This window comes from Rhinolophus hipposideros (genome assembly GCF_964194185.1).
Source record: "Rhinolophus hipposideros genome assembly, chromosome: 2".
Lineage (NCBI taxonomy): Eukaryota > Metazoa > Chordata > Mammalia > Chiroptera > Rhinolophidae > Rhinolophus > Rhinolophus hipposideros.
In genome coordinates this window covers 62512416-62537246 of record NC_138048.1, presented here as the reverse complement: position 1 = coordinate 62537246, position 24831 = coordinate 62512416, and the positions used below count along the sequence as shown (strand labels likewise).

Genomic DNA, 24831 nt, shown 5'->3' with positions numbered 1-24831 from the left:
CTTCCCAAGTCACCCCAGGCCCAACTTAAAGCAAACACTTCAAGTGGCTCGACTACACAAATGGGCCATTTATTCTTTCAGCAGAGTCCTTGACTTTATAGTTGGTTTAAAAAAAAAAAATTCACCAACCTTGAAGACGGCTGTGGTTTCAAAGAGCCATTTTCTCTTGTTTTTGCTTTTCTGATGAATGGTGCAATGGAAATCAGGCACTTGAACCTCCTTCTTCGGCTTAAAAAACAGTGGAAACCTTTTTATTGCAGGTGTCTGGTCTATGGTATGTACATTCAACTTTTCCAAGCTTAGAATAAAGTTCCCAAATTATGAACTGACAGGTGGTTTAGCCCTACTTGTTTATAGTGCTAACTACTTAGGTTTCAAGACAGAAAGAGTTTTTAGTTTAAAATCTTGGCCAGCCCATAGGCCCACACCTGACACAAGGCCCACAGGACACAGCCCAAGGCCCCATTTGGTTGATGGGCTCAGTGTTAAGTAGTCTGTTGCAGGAGTGCTGCCTTACAGTGGTCCAAGCCTGTTTACATGTTTAATGGGCTAAACAAGGTAGAGGGCTGACCTTGCATAGTCTTGTTGCTTTTTTGGCTAATAGTCATTTTGCTGTTTCCTCTGATCCTTCTCGGCAATCCCTACTCACATATCACAAGCAGAAAGGGGAAAGATTCTAATTTTCTTCATTCTCTGAAAAAAATAATTATGTGTGTGTATATGAACACACACACACACACACACACACACACACCGTGTGCGTGGGTGTGTTCATGTACACACAAGTAATTATTATATTGTAGATGAAAAAGGGGCCACATGTTAAAGCTGACAAGCTCAGGAAATGGAAAATAACCTGATAGGGTGGTGGGCATGAACATAAAAATTCCTAACTAAGGTGGGCCATGGCAAGAAGTCACATCCTTGGCCTGTAGCTTTCTTGACAAAGGTCAATCTTTACCTTAAGTGAGTCTATCTGTCGTCTATTTGCATCTAAGATAACATACCTTTGGAATGTAAGAGTAATCCCTTTCCCAACCCCCCAGGGGGCACAACCCACCACACTAGAGCAGGAAACTACAAAATCCCTCATTGATATTTTGTTTCCCAAATACTATCTCTATGTGTTGTAAAATGCTATTAACTATCCTGTACCCATCAACATAAAAGAAGTGCAGATTTCTTCATTTTACTTTTTATCCAAAACCAGAGATTTCCCCAGCTTTGCTTTCTCCCATCCCCTTAATCTACAACCAAAGGATTTCATGTCTACAACCAATGAATTTCATGTAACGTTCCTCCTTTGATTCTAATGTATAAAATAAGTTGCAAAATGGCCATTTTCCAGAGCATTTTCTCAATCCATTGAGACTGCTTTCTGGCAATTGTCATCAGTTTGGCTCAAATAAACTCTTATAAGCTTTTTCTTAGGCTGGATGTTTTTTCGTCAACAATATGCATATACAAAGGCAAGACAATTAAGTTTGCAAACTCATCCTAGAAAAAGTGCTACATACCCCATTGCTGAATATCACTATGGTCACCTTCGAAGTACTCCCCTTGGGAAGCTGTGCACTGATGTCAGTGCCTAGTCCACTCTTCAAAGCAATTGGGGGACTCTTTTTCTGGAATGGCCATCAGAGCTGTCATCGTATTACCCTTGATGTCCTTAATGTCATCAAAATGTCTTACTTTCAATATTTCCTTTATCTTCAGGTAAAGAAAGAAGTCATTGGGGGTCAGATCAGGTGAGCAGGGAGGGTGTTCCAATACTGCTCTTTGTTTACTGGCTAAAAACTCCCTCACAGACAGTACCATGTGAGCTGGTGCATTGTCGTGATGCAAGAGCCATGAATTGTTGGCAAAAAGTTCAGGTCGTCTAACTTTTTCACTCAGCCTTTTCAGCACTTCCAAATAGTAAACTTGATTAGCTGTTTGTCCAGTTGGTACAAATTCATAATGAATAATCCCTCTGATATCAAAGAAAGGTTAGCAACATCGTTGCAACAAGTTTGTGAACTGAATTGCCAGACCTCATATGTGTATGTCCATGTATATACATTTGTTCATAGACTCTTAGAGCTCATCATAGGAATGCTGAGCCCTGACAGTATGCTACAATCACCTGAAAGGCTTCTATATAAAAGACTGATGCCTTGGCCTCATCCCAGACAGATCGTATCATTCTCTGGAAGTAGGGCCTAGGCACCTGTATTTTCTACGAGTCCTTTTTAAACTCCCAAGGAGATTCTGATGTATACCTCCTTGGGAGCTCCTTAGAGGTCTTTTAAGCCCTAGCTACTCTGACCGGAACAGCAGAGCTGCTCCTGGGATGCAGACTCTTAGGCCACATCCCAGACTTACTGAGTCAGAATCTGCATTTCAACAAGATGCCAGGTACTCCGTATGCATCTTCTCACAGTGTGAGAAGCACTGCTCCAGTCAATCTCTCATTAGATCATCAAGGACCCAAGAGACTAAGTGACTTCAGAGGTCATGCTGTCGGGCCGGCCCGGTGGTGCAGGCGGTTAGAGCTCCATGCTCCTAACTCTGAAGGCTGCGGGTTTGATTCCCACATGGGCCAGTGGGCTCTCAAAAAAGAAAAACCTACCAGAGGTCATGCTGTTAACTGGAGACTCATATGGGACTAGAGCCCAGGCCTCTTTACTACCTATTTCCATTACATTATTATTTTCCAGATGTACCCAACAGGTAGGTATCCTTCAAAATAGTTTTTCTCAAGTTTCTCACAGCTCATTAGGACTTGCCTCTGTTCAAAAAAAGAAAAGAAAAAAACCCATCAAATTTAAAAAACATTTAAGACTTTCAGAGGTTTCCTTTTCTGCTGGTAAAGAACAAAATGATTAGATGATATGACAAAAACATGTCCTCCAAGAAAGACATCGTGGAGTAGCTGTGGAGAAAATATGGAATACAATTAACTGAACAAACGCCCCTAATTTGTGGAACAGCAAGTTGCAGAAGCCACTCTTATGTTGATAGAGAGAGAACAGACATTGCCTACAATCTGACAAATCTGAATCTTGTGACAAATCAGAATTCAGCATAGGGGAGGACCCAGCACCCCCATTTTGCACCTGAGGAAGAGCACCTAAAAAGAGGGGAGGTTATTTATAGCCTGCAAATTTCACAGATGCCTTTCATGTGAGAACAGTCCACATTTCATTATCACAGATAAAGGAAGCAAAAAATTTCCACGAATCTACATAAGACAACGTTTTATAGTCAGGATGGCCAATTAGATCAGGTACCCAATCAATCCCACAGGTCTACAACCCTAGCAAACTGCAGACTCCCCTTCCACCAGGGTCCAACCTTCCATCTGTGCACCCTGTGCAGCGACTCTAAGCCTTCATACCACCCCCAGAATCACACAAGCCCACAGAGAAGGGAGGAGACTTCCTCGCAACTTGCTGTTCACAGCCTTCATTTCAATGGGGATCCCTGACTCGTTTCACGGGCTTTATTTCATTCTGACTGTGATGCTGATTTGAGGATGGTTTTGATTCCCCACGCTGGCCACGTGGGCTCAGGCTGCTTCAAGCAAACAACCCTCCCCCATCTGACCTGCCGATGACCCTCGTGCCAGGGCCCCACTCCTGTAAGTAGAACTATTTCCAGTCCTGAGAATGGCATAGAGCCACCAGGAATTCAAGTCCTCCAAGCCCAGGAGCACTTGCTGCCCCCTGGTTCCTTTGTCCCACCTCTGTAAAATTCCCACCTCTGTAAAATACCACACCCCAAGGCTTCTGGCGAGCCCTGAGAAGAGGCCTCAGGCCTGTTGGCTGAGCACTGACTGAGGCTATGGCACTGGCCCAGGGCCACTCCCTGCCATGGTGCCTTTGCTGGGGCATTTTTGGACATATTAATGTAGCTGCTTAGCTTCTCCATGCAGTCTGTGCTTTCATAATTGTGACTGTCAGGGGAGGCAGAATGAGTAGTGTTTTGGTTCCCTGCCTGAAGAACACATTCCTTCTGTGCTATGTACTCCTGCTCCAGCTATCTCTGGCAATGTTGAGCTTAGATAGCAGAAAAGGCCACTGCCAATGGCAAGGATGACAGAAAGAGACTGTCCACAACTCAAAGGGGTCATGTCATCAGGGAAAATGCCCCTCTGCAAAAACAAGCATAAATTTTCTTCCAGCCCTTTGGATGTGTGCTCTGATGAAGCCAGCTGGAAGGTAGGCTGGGTTGGGGCAGCACCAGGGAAGGAGGCAGCAGGTCTTACAGGGTAATTAACGACAGGCAAAACACAGAGAGGGCCAGGAGGCTGATGTGAGGTCAGGCAGGGTCAGGCAGGACATGGACCAGCTCAGGCCCCCATATGCTGCTGATGGACAGGAATGGCCCAACTAAGCACTGTCCAAAGATGAGAAAACTCTTTACCTGTAGAGCTTTAACAAGTCTTTCTTCATAGAACTCCACTCCACAGGTATTCTCTCACTCCCAAGTGGTTTCCACTGTGGGGAAGTTGAAGAATCCCTGTTTCTTATTATCAGGTGATTTGACTAACAGTAAACTGTTTCCTACTTTGTGGCATATTGAATGGGTGGCTAGGTAAATAGACGAGTGAATGAACGAATAAATGAATGGACGGATGAATGAGAGAGAGAGAAAAAAGAGAAGTAGGAACCGGGGTATTGCACAGATGCAACCACTAGCAAAGATTAAGGCCAGGAATTATCACCCTCCCCCAACTATCTCTGAGAACAGTTGAGTTTCAGGAATGCCTCAGTGAGGCTAGGGGTATAATCTTCCTGGTTTGGTACCAATGGCAAGAGTTGTATTAGGTTGGTGCATAAGTAATCACGGTTTTCGCAATTATTTTAACCTTTTAAACCGCAATTATTTTTGCACCAACCTAATAATACATGATCGCTAATAATAATAGTAACCATTGTCAGAAAGCTGCTGCTACACACCAAGCAATGTGTTGTTATACGCTGTGTTAGATAGGACTCTCACTCATTCTGTGCAAGCTACTTTGAGAACAGTGTTATTTCAGGCGATGGATATGATAAGTCTTCTGTGATACAGTTAGAGAAGTGTTTATAAACACTTTTAACAAGGATGTTATTATGAGTAACAAAATCCAACTCAAATTGACACAAGCATAAAAATAGACATTATTACAGATACGCAGACATCACTTTGAAACTGTGACCAGGAATGCTCCTAGGCTTTCCTAGGGCAGGGGATGAAACAGCAGAGACTCTTTTCTTTTAATATATGATTTATTATTTTTCTCAGACTGGCTTTGTCAGCTTCTTTATCCATGTGATGGAAAAAGCCATTCATCTCTCTTGGCAAATAATTACCCAATGCTTGAGAGGATATGTAAGATGTCACTGATAAAGGGCTAGAAAACAGAGGCTTTGACGAAACTTAATAACATGAAGAGGTAATTAACATAATCTCAAGGCCTCATAGGTCTCCATTTGTCTAGGAGAAGTTGAACTGGCCTAGATTGCCACTCCCCTGTTTAGACTTAAGTCATGTTTCAGCCTGCCACCTTATAACTCTGCTACTTCCTGGTAACCTGTCCCTTGAAATTAGGTTTCCTTTTGTGTCCAGCATGGATCACAGGTGATTCCAAGTCTTAAAGTACACTAATGATATATTGCATTTCAACCTTGACCCAAATTCATTTGAAATCAACTTCTTGCTTAAAGACATTCGGCTTCTCTAAAAAGCTCAGATCCTCCAAGGTTTATAGAGATGGGAGGAGAAAGGTAAGACAGGCTTTGAGTTTTAGTATTCCTATGGAGTGTTTTAGCACGCTGAGGTATAAGCTGAAAAATCTCCCACCACAATGATCATGCCATCATTTGTCAGCCCTTTCCATGTATCAAATGCTTAAACCAGACCATTTCGCAAAGGTAATTATTTCTTAGACGGAGAAATTAAGAGTCAGAAAAGTTAATCGACTTGCCCAAGATCATTAAGCCAGTAAGTGGCAGAGATAGAATTTGAACCCAGATGTCTCTGACACGAAAGCCCATGTGTTTTCCACCATACCATGCTGATCTAATAGTGATTGTCGTCTATTTTCATCGACAATTTAAATATGGTTGTGGAGGAGGGAGTGGAAGTTATGATCATAGGAGGGTAGCTCAGAATTTCTCATCACTTCTGTGACTCTCAGCACCTCATCCTAATCTCCTTGGATCCTCTATTAGTTGGTGTACACTCAACTTTTCCAGCCCTAGGTGGTCTTGAGGACTCCAGTCTAGGCAAGCACTCTGTCCCTGAGGACGGAAGTTCTCACCTGGGCCCTCTGCCCTGAAAAGTTTGGCACTCAGTCTGGCAAGGGTACAGTGCTTAAAGTGTTGCCCCTTTTGCCATTCTAACAGGACTTTCTTAGGGAGAGACTGCCCAAGCCTTAAAGTAAGTTTCCTTCTCTGTCATCTTCTGTCTCCAGAGAAGACAAAACGAATCACTGTTAGCATCTACCTCCTCTAGGACCAGAGGGTACTGTGCCCCCTCTTCCAACATAGCATGGTGGGGTGGGGCAGTGGCCCACTCAGTTGGAAGAAACTCCACTTTGAAGCAACATCTTCCCCTCTAAACAAGCTTTAGGGCCATGTGATTTTACTCTGGGCTTTTCTATTTTATATACAGAAAGGAAAACTGTATTAAAATTGTAATACACAATATATACCAACAATAAAAGAGGAATACAAGTCATGTTTGACTTCTGCAATTACAAGAGATGCTCAAAGTGGTTACCATCAGCACCCAGACACTTCTGATTACGGCGAACTACTGCTTGAGCAACATTAACCAAAGTGTCCATTTGTATACATGTTTTTGGCATACCTGGTATATACTACATATATTCTTCTTAAAAACATTTTTGTATTTTTCAATTACAGTTGACAGGCAATATTATATTAGTTTCAGGTGTAAAACATAGTGACTAGACATTTGTAAAACTTACAAAGTGATCACCCTGATAAATGTAATACCCATCAGACACCATACAATCTTATTGACTCTGTTCCCTGTGATGTACTTTACATCCACTCTGGGCTTCTCTAAATCAGGTCTACATGGTTCCTTCAGAGGATGCCTGTTCATTGTTAGATGTTGCCCCTTTCGTTCATTTATTCACTGAGGATTTATTGAGCAATTAGAATAGTATCTGCTAGATACTATTAGTTCTCTGCTAGATACTATTCTAGGTGCCAAAAATACTGGTGTGAACAAGATAGAAAGGTTTCTGTCTTCATGAAGTTTACATTTTGGTAAAAGAAATAGAAAAACAATTAGTAAACAAATAAGTAATAAGATCATGTAAATTTGGGATAAGTGCTATGGATAAAAGAAATAAGGCTATTAAACAGAGAATAATGGAGAACTCAGGAGTAGCTACTTTATGAAGGGTGCTTTTTCCCAAGGAGGTGGCGTTTGAGCAAAGACCTGAGGCTGAAAAGAATCCAGCCTTATCAGAGTCAGTAAAAGAGCATTCCAGTTAGAGAAAACAGTAAGTGCAAAGTCCCTGAGGTGAGTAAGAAACTGGGCCATTCAAGGAAGAAAGGCTGCAACATAGTGTGTGAAAGAGAGAGTGGTCAAGGTTTTTTTTCCAGTCAAGATGGTGAGTAGGTAAATACTGTGCTTATCTCCTTTCACAACCAAATCAAAATTACAACTAAACTACAAAACAGCCGTCATTGAGAATCACCTGAAGTCTTGCTGAACCAAAGCACTACAACTAAGGACATACAGAAGCCACCTCAACACTGGTAAGAGAGGCAGAGACATGGAATGGGCTGGTCCCACACCCGCGTGTGACCATTAAAAATCAGGAGGGATATCTCGGCTGCAGAGGTTTCTCCAAGAGGAGCAAGGGGTCCCAGTGCTGCACCATGCTCCCCTGCCCAGGGTTCCAGTGCTAGGGAGAAAAGTCCCCATCATTTCTGGTTGTGAAAACCAGCAGAAGTTGTAGCTGAGTGAGACAGAGGGTGGCTGCACGCTGAGGGCCTGCGCACAGACTTACTCGCTGACAGACTCACTCACTCTGAGCTCCAGTTCTGGCGCAGCAGCTCGAAAGGTGAAAGGCACATACAGGGAGGAACTGAGTTGTCTGGCTTCAGAGTGGAAGGGCAGCTTTCTTCCCAACGGAGGAGCTGGTGGAAGCCATTGTTTCTTTGTTGAGCCCTCCACCTGCCGGCATACAGACGCAGGAAGATGCTGTATCTGAGTCTCCATGAGTCTCCATCAACCTGATTACTGACATTCATTCGCCTGACCCGGTGATTCTGAAACCCGGTGACACCCCACCCAACTTTCAGGCACACTCAAGCCACTTCCAGTAGCTTTTTTATATAAACTACCCACCTTGGCTCATGCTGCAGACTATCCTAAAGTCTCCCAAAAGTTCACAAAACCTAAACAAGCAGCATCTGGCTTCAGCACGTCCCGTACCTCTAGCTGAGCAGCCCTAAGCCCAGCACTTGCTGCAGCTGGCCTTGGTTTGTGGCTGAGCTTCTCATGGCCCCTCCAAGCACAGCATGGGCAGCAGCCATCTGCAGATTGCTTTGTGGCTCATGCCAGGTGGCCCTGGCAGGGCACAGGCTGTGGCTGAACTTGGCCTGCTCTGCAGCAGGTCCCCTCCCAGGTGGCTCTGGCGTTGGCACACCCAGTGGCCAGCTTCAGACCAAGCGGAAGCATCATCCTGCTGCCTCCAAGGAGCACCCAAAAAGCACACTAGGCAGGCAGCAGAACCCTGCTAAAGCAAATAGCGCTCCATAGGGTTGGCCCCTCCACAACAGCTCCTTCACCGTAGTCACGGCCAGTCTTCACAACCAATGAGCCTGCAGGTCAGTCCCTCTCACTGATGTGTAAACAGCAATTCAACTACAACAGGAGAGACACACACCCACACAGAGGACACACGTGGACCTCCCAGCTCTAGTGACCGGGAGACTGCACCATTGGGCCCCACAGGACACCTACTACATAAGCCACTCTACTAAGAACAGGAGACATAGCTGCCCTACTAATATATAGAAACAAACACAGGGAGGCAGCCCAATTGGGGAGAATCATAGAGGGACTTTTTTAAGACCATAAATAAATAAATAAATAAATAAATAAATAAATAAAATGGCAATACCTACGTATCTATCAACAATTACTTTAAATGTAAATGGATTGAATGCTCCAATCAAAATACATAGAGTGGCTGAATGGGTAAGAAAACAAGCCTCTTACATCTGCTGCCTATAAGAGACTCACTTCATGTCAAAAGACGCACACAGACTGAAAATAAAGGGATGGAAAAAGTTATTTCATGAAAATGGAAACAAACAACAAAAAATGCTGAGATAGCAATACTTACACCAGACAAAATAGACTTTAAAACAAAAGCTATAACAAGAGACAAGGAAGGATCCAGTAATCCCACTTCTGAGTATTTATCTGAAGAAACCCAAAACGCTGCTTCAAGGGGACATGTTCGTCCATACATTACTGCAGCATTATTTACAATGGCCAAAATAAGGAGGCAACCTGGGTGTCCATCAGTGGATTAATAAAGAAGAAGTGGTGCATATATACAATGGAATATTACTTGGCCATTAGAAAGAATGAAATCTTGCCATCTGTGACAACATGGATGGACCTAGAGGGTATTGTGCTGAGTGTAGTAAGTCAGACAGTGAAAGATAAATGTTATAAGATTTCACTTATAAGTGGAACCTAAAGAACAAAATAAACAAACAGAAACAAATAGACACAGAGAATATTTTGATGGCTGCCAGATGGGAGAGGGGGTTGGGGTGAATGAAAAGGGGGAAGGGACTAAGAAGTACAAATTGGTTGTCACATCATGGGGATGTAGGGTATAGTATAAGGAATATAGTCAACAATATTGTGATAATTAGGTATGGTGTCAGATGGGAACTAGATCTATCAGAGTGATAGATGGGAGGGGGGTTGGGGGCAGGGTGAAAAAGGTGAAGGGAGTAACAAATACAAATTGGAAGTTACAAAATAGTCAATGGGATGTAAAGCATAGAGAATATAATCAATCGTATGGTAATTTCTATTAATAACCCAAGGTGGATACCAAACTAGTTAGAGGGATCACTTCTTGAATTATACAAATGTCTAACCACTATGCTATACATATGAAATTAATATAAAATAATATGGAATGTCAACAGTAATTGAAAAATTTAAAAAGGGGGGGGAGATGAAGGGCAATAAGTGGTCCAAATTTCCAGGTTTAGAACAAATAAGTCATGGGATGTAACGTACAGCATAGGGAAGATTGTCAATAATGTTGTGATAGCGTGGTACTGTGTCAGATGGTTGCTGGACTTATCATGGTGATCGCTTCTTTAGATATACAAGTGTTGGATAACTATGGTGTACCCCTGAAACTAATATAATATGGTATGTTAGCTAAATTTTAATTAAAATATTTTTTAAAAAAGAGACAGTGGTCAATATGAACTTAAAGAGGAAGACGGGGACTCTTGTAGGCCACAGTTAGGAGTTGAATTTTATTTTATGTAAAATAGTAAAATAATAGAGTATTTAAACAGAGCAGTGACACTATTAGATTAAAATGTTTAAAATTCACTCTGGTGATGTAGAAAACAGACTAAACAGAGAAAGGGTGAATGAAGGAAGACCAGATAAGAGGGCCTGGCAGAAGGCCAGAAGAAGTCGATGATGCCTCGGAGTAGACGAGACCAGTAGGGACGGAGAGAAGTGGACGGATTTGGGATATATTCTTCACATGGAACCAAACAAGACTTGGTTATGGACTGGAAGTAGGAGATAAGGAAAAGGGAAGAATTCAAAATGACTCCTTGATTTTGGATTTAAGAAACCAGTTGAAAGGTGATGCTCTTTATTATTATAGGAAAGAACTGGAGAAAAATGGATGGTGGAGACAGGACAGGGAAATTTGGGGCATGTCAAGATGTCTATTAGATGCAACAAGTGGAGTTGCCAGACCAATTGGACTCATGATTCTGGGGCTCAGAGAAAATATTTGGGCTAAAGATACACATTTGAAAGTTATCAGCATACAAGTAAGGAATAAATAAAATGGAAAGGGATAACATATCAAGAAAATGTAGGCAAAGAAGGGGATAAGACCCAGGAGAGATAATCCTCATTTAGACATTAGACAGAAGAGGAAAAAGCCAGTCTTAAAGATACATTGAGCAAGAGAGATGCACTTGTCATAATCAGAAAACCATTTTGTTCTTTTTCTTCACTACCCGTTCAAACCATCCCCTCAGTGTAACTGTTTTTTTCCCTACTCCTTAAATAAAATCCAAGGCAATTTTGTGACTTTTCTAGAAACTCTCAAGTAATAAAAAGCCATCCAGTAATCTCTGGATGAGAGAGAGAGTCAGAGAGAGAGAGAGAGAGAGAGAGAGAGAGAGAGAGAGAGAGAGAGAGAAGAGAAGAGAAGAGAAGAGAAGAGAAGAGAAGAGAAGAGAAGAGAAGAGAAGAGAAGAGAAGAGAAGAGAAGAGAAGAGAAGAGAAGAGGGAGAGGGAGAGGGAGAGGGAGAGGGAGAGGGAGAGGGAGAGGGAGAGGGAGAGGGAGAGGGAGAGGGAGAGGGAGAGGGAGAGGGAGAGGGAGAGGGAGAGGGAGAGGGAGAGGGAGAGGGAGAGGGAGAGAGAGAGAGAGAGAGAGAGAGAGAGAAGGAGGAAGAGGAGGAGGAGGAGGAGGAGAAGAAGAAATGATGAGCGAGACTCATCGTTTCAATATGTATTATAAATGGTCCAGAGTGACAATAAAACTTTCAAATTCATCAAGAATTGAAGCTTCTCCCTCCCTCATCTTGGGCATGCTCCAACCTGGCTGCCACTCATGGGAGAGGAGGATATGGTTGCCTATTTATTTCTCTCACCTAAAATGTGCAGTCTTCTTTCCCCCTCACTAGGCTGTTTCTGGTTCCCCCAGAGTTGAAGTAGAGTGCGGAGGGAGGAAAGGTACGGGACAGGAAAGATCTTACTTGACTAGTCTAGTTATGAACTAAACAAAGCTACCTGAGCTTATTATTTCTCTCATGGAACTATTTTATGGTTTGTTTCAGAGACTTCACCATCTCAGGAAATTTTGCAATGGCAGTTCCTCGCTGTAAGTACATGTGTCTCCTAGAGCTGGTCACTTAAAATTCTTTCCTCACCACCTCAGAATCTAATGGTATGTCTGCAAGGTTTGTCTGTGGTTTGTTTGTCTCCAAGCAGCCTTCTTGGGCAGGATCTAAGGAAACCCCATGCCTGCTCTCTCTGTGCACTGCTCCATCAGGTCCATGGGAAGCATTCAAGCATCATTTGCCCAAACTCTGGAAGAGCGGCCAAAGCCAATAGCATCATCTCTTTACCCGGCCATCAGAGGAGCTAGCCAGCCACCATGAGACTTCAGTCCTCTGTGCCCCACTTTTCAAGTGCTCCCAGTAAAGCCACTTTCACTAAACTTGCAGGAAGGGACAAGCACCCCCACTGCTTCCCTACTGTGGTGGAGAACTTACATTGCAGATCTCTCTTAGGTAATTTTTTCTCCAATTTCCTATGCACTTTGGTCTCTTCAACCTCTTTTATAAGCTGGAGGTGTTTTAATCAACGAAGGGACATAAAACCCACTCTTAGCTGCCTTCTTTACAAGTCCTGGCTCATTGTCTCATTCCTCACTTTGAAAAGTGGGAGTTATTTGCTCTGATTGTGTTGTGAAGACAAAGCTGAAGACAAAACGGGATGAGTCCTGTTTTACCATCCTGTGTATCCAGAAAACCAAGAAAGAGCAACCAGAGGGAAAAGTGAAATCAGGAGAATGCGATGTTGCAGAAGCTACAGTGTACTCAAGCAGTCAAATATTGCTAAACGAAAACAATAAATGAAGACAAAAAAATCTACACTGCATGTGGTGCCTTGTGCAGTTCCATTTCAGTGCAGTGTTGGGAACAAAAATTAAATTGACCTATTAGATACCTTCTGAGAGTCTGTTCTCTTCTTCCTTGCAAGCAAAACCCCTATGGCCGTGTAAATCTTGACTGTTCCAAGCCAACCACTATAATCTACTTTCCTCTGGCAATGATTCATTTAGGAATGGGCGTGCGACACAATTCTGGACGACAAGATGTGCGGGGAAGTCAGTTGGAGGATTTCTTTAGAGGATTTCTGTAGAGCATTTCTTTTTTCTTAAAAACTGACACATGAAGAAGACTGCACCTCTTCTTCCACTGGCAGTTATCATTTCTGCTGTGACACCTAATTCTGTGGAAAACATCTTGGTACCAGCCTGAGGATAAAGCCAACACCAAAGAGAAAGGCAGAACCAAGAGAATTGCCACAAAGCAGAGCCTGGAGCCCACTCTACCTGTGGGATTGTTATTTAAACTCTTAATTCCCCATTTTATTTTACACAGTTGATGCAGCGTTTTCTGTTATTTAATGCCAAAAAGCATCCTAAAGATAAATTATGGGCTTAAGAGTGGTGAAGAATTGGAGGCATCTCAAAAACTTTTGAGATGCTTTTCTGGGAACAGAGGCAGAGAAATGGTCTGGCAGCTGAGGGAAGGTTCGGGAGGCGGTGAAGCATCTAGTGAAGGCTTTTTGAAAGATGGGAGGCACGGTAACCAGTTTGTGCGTAGATGGGAATGATGCTGTAGAAAGGGCAGAGGGCATCTTCTCGCGACCTCATGTAAGAGCCACAGCCTCTCCCAGAGTCTCCTCCACTGATCTTGCTGATGCCCACACAAGGAAGAGCCCTCAGTTCTACACTGCCACTTCCACTGTCTTACTACGACTGCTTGCATACTCCCTCCTTAGTTATTTGTTGACAGAACCACTCAGCCATCTCTGAGCTCTTTCTTTGTCTGGAGAAGAAGCAATGGCTGTCCTTACAGGGCTGATCTCTCTAGGACAAGGTCTGCTCAAGAGAAGCTGACAGAAGCCCAGCTTTTTATCTCTTGAGGTTCTTCCCAAGGAGACCCTAATCTTATAAACGTTTACTTCACCTTACAAAGAAGCACAGGCTACCCAAGAGCCTAGCTTGCAGTTATTGGCTTATCTTCCAAGCTGAGCCTACCCCTAAACCCCACTTCATGGAGAGCTGCAGTGGGCTCAACTTAATGAAGTTTGTTATTACTTAACCCCTTCCTTCCTTAACATTCTATTTTCTAATTATAATCATACAAAAGGACATTCACCCATGTCTGTTAGGGTATGCAGCTCCTCTCCTCCAAGGTGGAAAATCTGATCTGCAAGTCAGCAGCTCTTTCCCTTTCTTAGCCACCTAAAGTCATATGCAAATTAACTCAGGCTACAGGGTCTTTCCCCAGGGGAACAGAAACAATCAGTCCCAGCTGGGCCTTGAGCTATATCAGACAACATATGCATATTTACCGAACAACTAAATGGTGATCCAAAAGGGCATTGCTATAAAGCATTTCCAGTAAAAATATAAAAACAGTACAAAGGACCAAGTCAAGAACAACGTTAATTTGCCTTTCTATTGTTTCCTGTTCAGAGTAATGATTTGTTCTGCATTTCACTTCCCCTATTCATTTAGCAGTAAAACAAGATATGTAGCCTAAAACGTTTAACATCCATGCTATGAAATACAATTATCTACAGTCATATAGAAACACCTGGTAAAAGCCAGACAACTGGGTTTCATTTCCTTATGAAATTTGAACAATTCGTTAACCAAAATATTATAATTGACCAAAATATTTTAAATATCTAAAACCAGCTCCCTCTGTTGATTAAATTCAATTTGACTTACTTGTTCTTGTTTTACCACATTTTCTTACAAATATAATGTTGGCTAAAATACAGGCTGCATTTGAGCAAAGAGAAACAAACCAGCCAAATACTAACTTTTTAAAATCTCCGCATTTAACTATAATCACTAGGAATGAGATTTTTCATTTAGAACAAGTAAGACTTGAAATTTTAAATAATTTTGTAGTAAAGCATTTTAATACTAAATTTATTTATTTTCAGGGCTTATTATGTTAAAGTCTGCAGCTATGCATACTTTAAGATTTAGTTCCCTCACATTTTTTTTAGAATCAGGCTGTTATTAATTAATCAATTATTTTGTGATGATCTTTCTCTTGAAGATGAGTCCTTGCAAGGAACATAAACAATATATAGTTGTCAGAGATTCCTTTTGGGATTCTTCTCTGAGAACTGAGACGATATTTCCATGAATATGGTCTCGTTGGTTTTACCCTTTTGGCCACATGTGATTGGTCCGAGGATAGACACCTGGCCAAGCTGGGCTGATCAGGTTCTCTCATGGAAATTTGGAATTGGATGAGCATTCTAGTCGGATTTTATGGGTACTTAAGAGGATGAGTCAGAGGCTGAGTAGACAGAAAAGCAAATGAAAGAAAGGAATGAAGCACACTCAGAGAGAACAGCAGTAAAAGAGCATGGAGCCTCACAAACAGAGGTAAGGAGGGAGAGACAGCTGGGTTTCCAGTGGCTTTCCAGCACCCAAACGGATGCCTCGTGAATCTCTCTAGACCTTTGGTTCTGTGACACACCCTTGTGTCTCTTTTTAGCTTTTGCGAGTTTCAGTGAGTCTCAATCTCTGAAATGGCAATGAGTACCTTGGGGGCTATTAAAATAAGGAGAACACCTGGCAACAACCACCACCCTACATTTCCACAATCTATGCTTGCTGAGTTCTTGGGTCTGCTCTATCTTTGATGTGTTAAGCACCTAGGCTGAACAATGCTTTTAAAATGTTTCTGACCACAACACACAGTGACCTCACCAAAATGGCAAAATGAGAGTTTTCTACCACCTTCCCTCCAAGAACATTAATTCCGACAGTCACCCACAGGCAAAAGTGCCTTTGTGGAAGTCCAGGAGTCCATTGGAAAAGTTCCAACACAATGTTGGAGGAAGGAAGGAAGGAAGGAAGGAAGGAAGGAAGGAAGGAAGGAAGGAAGGAGGGAGGGAGGGAGGGAGGGAGGGAGGGAGGGAGGGAGGGAGGGAGGGAGAGAGAGAGAGAGAGAGAGAGAAAGAAATTGATGTTAAGCACATTGAAGAGGGTCAGAGGAAAGTGTTTCCCTTGACCTGTGACACCTCTACCCAAGGCAGCACAGCTCAGTGCCAAGAGAGCCCTACTCAGCCCATGATTTCTACCACGGGGGAAAGTGAGAGTGTGTGAGTGGGCATCCAGCTTCCTCAGCTGTGAGGGATGCTGCCAAAGAGACCCACTCCTTCCTCACCCATCTAGAATACTAAGGAGTGCTGCACGACTTGGGGAGGGGGTGCAGGGGCAGGAGGTAGCTGCTAGAACAGCAGACAGGGCTCTTGGAAGGCATTAAAGGGCCAGTGTGGGGACAGAGCCCCAGAAAGCAGTTTCCAGGCTCTCGGCCTCACATAGAAAGGTGCTGGCTCGGGTAGTAAATGGCCATCAACTGTGACCAGATGGCCATCAGCTGAGGCTAGTTGGCCGTCAGCTGTAACCCGTAAGCCATTGGCCACTAATATAACTGCTGTGGCTACGCTAGCAGAAAAAATGGGGGCTAGCAAGAAGATGGTGGCTGGCAAGAGTGGACTGCTGTTAGGATGGCGGGTTGCAGATTATGTAGATCCTGCTTCCTGTGTCTCCAGCCCAGCCGCCAGCGAGAATATATTGGTTTGACTCCCCTATCTATGGCTCCGTGGGTGTTCCTGTTTGGCTTTACCGTGTCCTGCGTTCTTATGTGGGGAGCGGGAGCTGAGACCCCGCCGGACGCCCCACACGACAGCCAGACATCCTATTAACTGTGGCATGGGCTCCATCATGAAGCCCACCCAGGTGCTACTAGGGCTGCCTCACCTGTGGATCCCCCAACTGGCCCAGAGGCACCCCCAATGCTCCATGTACCTCATCCCCCCACACCATCACCCCATGGCTGGCTTCTTGTTTGTGCCCTAGAGAGCAGAAAGAGTAAGCCTTTACAGACAGCTAGTGAGCACAAACAGAAAGCTGGCCAGGCCCTGCAGGATTGGAAAAAAAGCAAACAAACTGAAGCATTCAGCACCATCCTAGGGAAAGCAAACAGTAGGCTATCAGTACCAAGCCTGGGTTTCCACACAATCTTAACAACCCTCCTCCCCCAGCTAGAAAGGAAAAAGAAAGGTGGAGCAGGTGTATCCACAGAAAAAAATGTGAGAAAGCCTCAGAATTCCAAACAGGGCTAACAGAAAGTATTTCTCTCCCAAAACCAGTCAGTAAAGACTGAAGTGGGTGATTTCTTCTTCAAATGCAAAGGCAACAATGCAAGACTTCAAGAAGCAAGAAAAATCAAGGAATCATGATACTTCCAAAGGAGCACAATGGTTTTACAGTAACTGACCCCAGAGAAATTCAGAACTGTGATTTCAAAATAGTTGTTTTAAGGAAGCTCAATGAACTACAAGAAAACAGAGAAAGACAATTCAACATAATCAGGAAAGCAATACATGTACAAAATGAGAAATTTAAAGAGAGCTAGAAATCATTAAAAAGGACAAAAACAGAAATTCTAAAGGTAAAGAATACAATTAATGAAATGAAAAACACGATAGAGAGCATCAAAAGCTGATTGGATCAAGCAGAAAGAATCTGTGAAGTAGAGGACAGGTTCTTTGAAATTATCCTGAGGATAATAAAGGAAAAAAGAAAGAATTAGAGTGAATAAAGCATACGTGAACTATGGGACACCATTAAAAGAAACATTCTATGTATTATGGAGTCCCAGAAGAAGAAAAGGATAAAGGGACAGAAAGCTTATTTAATTAATATTGTTAAAATGTTCATGCTACCCAAACCAACAAACAGATTCAATGCATCTCTATCAAAATTCCAGTGGCATTTTTCACAGAAATAGAACAAACTATCCTAAAATTCATATGAAACTGCAAAAGACCCTGAGGAGACAAAGCAAGCCTGAGAAAGAACAAAGCTGGAAGCATTACACTTCCTGTTTTCAAACTATATTACAAAGCTATAGTAATGAGAACAGCATTTTATTACTGGCACAAAAATAGACACATAGAACAATGGAACAGAATCAAGAGCCCAGAAATAAATCCATGCATATGTAGTCAACTAATACTTGACAAGGAAGCCAAGAATACTCAATGGAGAAAGGATAGTCTCTTCAAAAAATTGTGTTGGGAAAACTGAATATTTATATGCAAAGGAATAAAATTGGACCCCTGTCTTACACCATTCACAAAAATAACTTGAAGTCTATTTAAGAATTAAATATCTGACCTAACACCATAAAACTCCTAGAAGAATACATAAGGGAAAATCTCTTTAATATTGGTCTTGGCAACAGTTTTTTGGAAACGACACAAAAAGCACAAGCAATGAAAGCAAAAATAAACAAGTGGAACTACATCAAACTAAAAAGATTCTGCACAGCAAAATAAATAATTCAAAAAATGTAAAAGCAACCTATGGGAGAAAACATTTGCAAACCATATGTCTGATAAGGGGTTAATATCCAAAATACATCAGAAACTCACAACTCAGCAGCAGGGGATGGAAATCTGATTTAAAAATGGGTCACAGTATTTTTGTGACCATGAAAATAATTATGATATATTATTAAGGGTAAAAGGTGGGATAAAAATTACATATACTGTGTGATTGCAATCATGTTTAAAATACTTAATAAAAAGATGAGCAGGGAATATACCAAAATGTTAAAACAGCTTCTCCCTCACCTAATACAACAATCCTGTTATAATAATTATGCCCATTCCACAGATAAAGAAGCAGAGTGATTGCCTCTGGAGAGTGGAATTATGAGTGGCTTAGTCCAGTTCTTTACACTGCTTTTTATCTATTCTATAATTCTACACCCTGTTTTTATAAATTTTATAATTCCCAGCACCAAGAGGTGGGAAGCAAGGTCCTGAAGGAAAAATCCAGAGATCATCCTTGAGACTCAAAGGAATCCCCTCTCTCCAAAGACACAGCCTGCCATCTGTCATGGACCTCTGAGGAAATGAGGACACAGGTGAGCATTGGGCTTCCCTTAGGGTCTGGTCCCTAAAACCTAGAAACACCATCCTGTGGGTGTAGCTGTCTATAACATTTAATTTAATTTAATTTCACATTTTAAAACCATGAGCCATCCCTGATTAATTAAAATTAATTTAATTTCATTTAAAAAACCTGAACAAAGGCCATAGGGCTGTGATCTCACAGGGAAATTTAGAACTTTCCTGGTGCTCTTTCACCCCGAGCTTCCATTTCTGCCTTATCCACTCTTCTAGTTCAGAATCTCTTTGAGAACAGGGCTTCCCTCTGCTTGTTTACTGATCAGATACCTCTTTGTGCCCACAGCTTGCCGGGCTCCTGCCTGAGTCCTTTGATGACCAGGCCTTGGCTTCCACCATACTCTGGCTCCCTGCTTCCTGCCCCTGCTGGCCCCCCACACAGCCAACACCCTCCTATCAGCTCTCAGTCCTGTCCTTAACACACATATGGTCACAACATGTTAGTGGAGGTAGTGATACAGAGGAGGAATCACATTTTATTTCTGGTGGTGATATCAGCAGGAATTTGGGTGGCTCCTGAGTATAGTTAACAGCATAGAAACCTGCTCAGATAATTTGAGCGCTCCCTATTTTTGCTCTTTGTCTCTTTGTCTGCACTTGCTGCTGCCTCTTTTTTCCCACCAAGATTTGCTGTTATCATTCAATTTTGTCTCAAATAGAAGTTTTCTGATTCTGGCCAAGTCACACATCAACTAGACCTTAAGTGCCTCCGCTCCCAATGGTTTTTTAATAATGCTTGCGTGTTTGTGAATCAAGCGAAAGGAACTCTCTCCAGCAGCACTGCCCAGCTCACCCTGCCCTGAAGGGCTTTAAAACTTTACCTCTCTCTGGGCTGCAAATTCAGCCTAACCTTTCACTCTACAGCAAATTTCATTCCTGAGCAATTTGAGACACCTAGACCAATAATTCAGACCTCTATATCCTACTCTTATGGCCGATTCCACTCTGAACCTGCTAGTGAACTGGGAATGGCTTGTAACCATGCCCCCCTCTTGAAACTTCAAATGACCTTGATCCCCTGCCTGGATAATAGTCATGCCCCCTTATCTTCAGGGGATATGTTCCAAGACCTCCATTGGATACCTGAACGGTGCCTAATACTGAACTCTATATGTGCTATGTTTTTTCCTATACATATACCTATGATAAAGTTTAATTTGCAAATTAGGTACACTAAGAGATTAACAACAATAACTAATAATAAAAGAGAACAATTATAACAATACCGGGGGTGCCAAAAAAATGTATACACACGACTTGTATTCATCTTTTGTTATCAGTATAGGTTGAGTATTACAATTTTAATATAGTTTTTTTCCTTTCTTAAAACGTGTGTACATTTTTTTGGCACCATCTGTATATGTAATAAAAGTTATATGAATGGGGTCTCTCTGTCTCTGTCTCTGTCTTTCAAAATATCTCATTGTACATTACTCACCTGTCTTCTTGTAATGATGTGAAATGATAAAATGCCTTATTAAGTCAAGAATTTTCACCTTTCCATTTAAAGGAAGCACTTTACAGCTTTTTTTTTTGTCAAATCCAAATTACCAGCATCACTATTCTTGTGCTTTGGGGCCATTACTAAGTAAAATAAGGGTTACTTAAACACAAGCACTGAGATACCCTGATAGTTAAATGACTAGCGGGCGGGGAGTGTACACAGCATGGAGACACTAGACAAAGGGACAATTCATGTCCCCACGGATAGAGCAGGATGATGAGAGATGTCAGCACAGTACTCGGAACAGTGTGCAATTTAAAACTTATAGGCTGTTTATTTCTGGAATTTTCTATTTAATATTTTTGGGCCACAGGTGACCATGAGTAACTAAAACCACAGAAAGTGAAACCACAAAGAAGGGGGAACTACTGTATATATGAAATATTTAAATAGTCATATTGATAGTATAATGGTATTATAAAGAGTATTTTAATAATAAAAATGAAAGGGAAGGATCTAAAACAAAATTTAAAATAAAAATGTAAGGAAACACTAGAAGTAATTGTATGCTAAAATATTCCAAAAACATCAAAAAAAAAAATTTGTCCTGGGATTCATGTCTGCAGAGTTTATAAGCCTAAATCACCTTAAATGTGGGAAGAGACATCTTTTTTTTAGTATATAAAACCCTAACTCATCTCAATATTTAGCAATAATATGCTGATGGAAGCTAGTTCCAAGCTATAAGACAGCCAAGAGGTAGACGATCAAGACAGATCAGAGAGAAGGAAATAGAAGCCACATAGCAAATGTTGATGTATCAATAGCTTATTTTGTATGTATAGTATTAACTCAAATATGCAAAAATATGTATCAATAGCTATAGCTATACATATGAGAAATAAAAGATTGGAAATATATTGCTAACAGTAGCTATCTTTGGATTGGAAGACCAAAGATGATATCCAATTTCTTCTTTATCCTGTTTAAAGTTTTCTACAGTTGGAATGTAGTAATACTTTCAAATTTGGGGGAAAGAAATTTCAAAAATTATTTGTTTTTTCTTTTTAGAAGCAGAGGGTTATTAATGAGAAGGTAAAAGGGAGAGTGCAAACCAGTAGTGTCATAAATTCCCTAGGGCATGTGATTGTTTACTCCAAAAAGTCCCTGAGTTGGGAGCTAAAAATAGAAAGATCTGGGGGCTGAATTTGGAGAGGCAAGGAGTCCCACAAGAAGGGTTGTGAGCAGGGCAAGCTGAGGTTAAGAACAAGAGTGGACTGACTAGGAGGGAGGAAGTTTAGGAGTGGGGGCTGCATGGGGAGGAGATGCTCATCAGGGATCCAGCTTGGAAAAACTTTGTGGAGGGTGTTGCTTCTGGAGGGGAAGTTGTTTTAAAGGTTCAGTGGAAGAACTGAGTTCAGTTTAATCCCAAAGTAAGCAGCTGTGTCCTCCCAAATCTCCCTAGCCTACCAAGAAGGCTTTTCACTCCCAGAGCTAGAATCTGATTTCTGGTCATTTGTAGCCTCCTACATTCACCCAATTTCTTCCTCAAGAATTCTAAATGTCCCCAGGTATGTCCTGTTTGGGCGCTTCTTGAACTGAAAAAACTTTTCCACTGAAGTCCTTTCAATCAAAAAATAGGCAGATTTCCTATACTTCCAAAACTAAGACAGGCTTTTGGAAACAGTTTAGGCAAAAGCCCTCATGGGTGCAAGGCACAGTGCTCCTTTTAGAGATGAAGAAACTGGCTCCCCACGATCCCTCCCTTTTCTGTGTATTTGTTCTATTAACTGTGTTGTTCCTTGTTAAACAGGAAGAATCATCCTTTGCTGGGATCCCTCAACGCAATGTCATGTTCTGTCATATAGTACTTATCATTAGATCTTGACAGAGTAATACCGCTATGTCCTGACTGAATAATACTTACCAATTATTGAGGTCTATATGCTCTTTTGTAAGCTGTCATTTAATTCTCATAATAAGAAGGTATTATTAGATTCTATTTTCCGGCAAAGAAACTGAGCATCAAAGCAGTTAAATAAACCATCTACCATCAACACTGTTCATGGTAGCAGAGCCAGGATCTAAACCATTCAGAATCCAAAGTTACCTTCTTGACTCTCCATAAAGATATGCTGGTGTGTATAAACATACAATGAAATATTATTCAGCCTTTAAAAAAGGAAGGAAATTCTGCCATTTGCAACAACATAGATGAATCTGGAGGGCATATGCTAAGTGAACTAAGCCAGACACAGAAAGACAAATTCTGCATTATCTCCTTATATGTGGAATCTAAAAAAAGTTGGAGCTATGCAAGCAGAGAAAAAAATGGTGGCTGCCAGGTGGGTGGGGGAAAATGAGAAGATGTTGGTCAAAGGGTACAAAGTTTTGCAAGATTGTTAAGTTCTAGAGAGCTAATGTACAACAATGTGACTATATTTAACAATATTTTATTGTATAGCTGAGATCTGCAAAGAGGGTAGATCTTAAGCGTTCTCACCACATAAAAAAAGAAAAGAAGAAAATAGTAACTGTCTGAGATGATAGATACGTTAATTAGCTTGATTGCAGTACTCATTTCAGAATGTCCATATATATCAAATCATCAAATTATACACCTTAAATATACAAAGGGTGCCAAAAAATGTATACACATTTTAAGAAAGGAAAACTGCATTAAAACTGTAACACTCAATATATACTGATTACAAAAAAGATGACTACAAGGACACATTTGACTTCTGCAATTACAAGAGGTGCTCAAAATGGTTACCACCAGCATCCAGACACTTCTGATTACAGTGAACTACTGCTTGAGCAACATTGACCAAAGTGTCCACTTGTATACATTTTTTTGGCAACCCTGGTATACAACTTTTAATTGTCAATATAACCCAGTAAATTTTTAAAATATGTTATGCTAAGCAAAATAAGTCAGACAGAAAAAGCCAAGAACCATATGATTTCACTGATATGTGGTATATAAAGCTGAAAACAACAAAAGAACAAGACAAACAAATGAAGAAACAAATGAAGAAACTCAGACACAGAGAATAGTTTAGTGGTTACCAGAGGGTAAGGGGGGAGGGAGATGCTAGATGAGGGCAAAGGGGATCAAATACATGGTGACAGAAAGAGAACTGACTCTGGGTGGTGAACACACAATGTGATATATGTATGACATATTACAGAAATGTACACCTGAAATCTATGCAACTTTACTAACAATCGTCAACCTAATAAACTTTAATTTAAAAAGTTTTTTTCAATAAATAAATAAAAATACTTGACTGTACAAAGAGAAAAACAGACATGGCATTTCCAGGAGTTGTTTCTTCACTAAAGTAAATTCAGCATTCCTTAAAGTTCTCTCATTAGTGAAATTGTCTTTTCTTAAATTACAATGGCAACATTTCAGCATTTTGACATTATATAAGAACTAAAGTCCTGAATTGTATTAATTCTAAACAGGTTTATAAATTTACCAGGTAAGAGTTTTTACCCTGGATTTGTTCTTATTTCACTTGAATGTGGAAAGTATTACTATGATATATAACTATAGTATGGTAATGATTTGCACACTCCAGTGAAAAACAAAATGATGCAGGATGAAATTTTTATGAGAACTGTAAAGGAGAAATTGTAGATACTCCCTGTATTTATTTTATTTTCCATTAACGTGGCAATCTTCAAAAGTTTTGCATTACAAAACATCAGTTCTGGCATTTGAATTAATAAATAAAAAGTAAGGAGCCCTCCAATTCCTTACTAGTCTTTGGAACAAAGATTATTCAGAGTTCATCCTGAAAAGCATCTAAATTTAGAGATTTTCTGGGGGAGCAAAACTTTCATGTACCAGTGATAGAGGCAGGCAGGCTTGCCAAAGTATGTCAGGCATGTGTTTGCAGTACTGCACAAGCAAGGTCAAGAGTATCTGGCCCTGTGCACTGGTGACCTGGGGGCCTTGCTGTTTTCTAGGCCAGTCACAGGCAGATCTAGGGCTGGAAGCAAAGGAGGTTGCGCAATAGTGAGCACAGCTGTTTATTTTTATCACATTATTCAGGCAAGTGTTTTTTAAAACACTTTTCATTTGGGAAGTGTATATATGCACACAGATTTTTTAAAAAAATGTAAAACGCTTACTGAAAGAAACATAGGTCTCCCCCAACCCCTGACTATTCTTAGTTCTCTGATCTGCAACTCAGAGGCAACCTTGGTTTAAGCTATGTGGCCATTGAGTGTGGATATTTTAAGAGCAGAGGCAAGCAGCTTTCATACATCTGGTGGGCAGTCTCTCTCTCTCTCTCTCTCTCTCTCTCTCTCTCTCT

General features: G+C 41.3%; 1 protein-coding gene across 1 annotated transcript in view; it reads right to left on the bottom strand.

The window, feature by feature from the left end:
- KLHL6 (kelch like family member 6) overlaps nucleotides 1–8813 on the bottom strand; it is an 89105-nt gene extending 80292 nt beyond the window's left edge. The window contains exon 1 of the mRNA XM_081074986.1: nucleotides 8449–8813. The gene's annotated coding sequence lies outside the window, so the exon portion shown is untranslated. The remainder of the gene's footprint in view (nucleotides 1–8448) is intronic.
- Between the last annotated feature and the right edge of the window lie 16018 nt (nucleotides 8814–24831).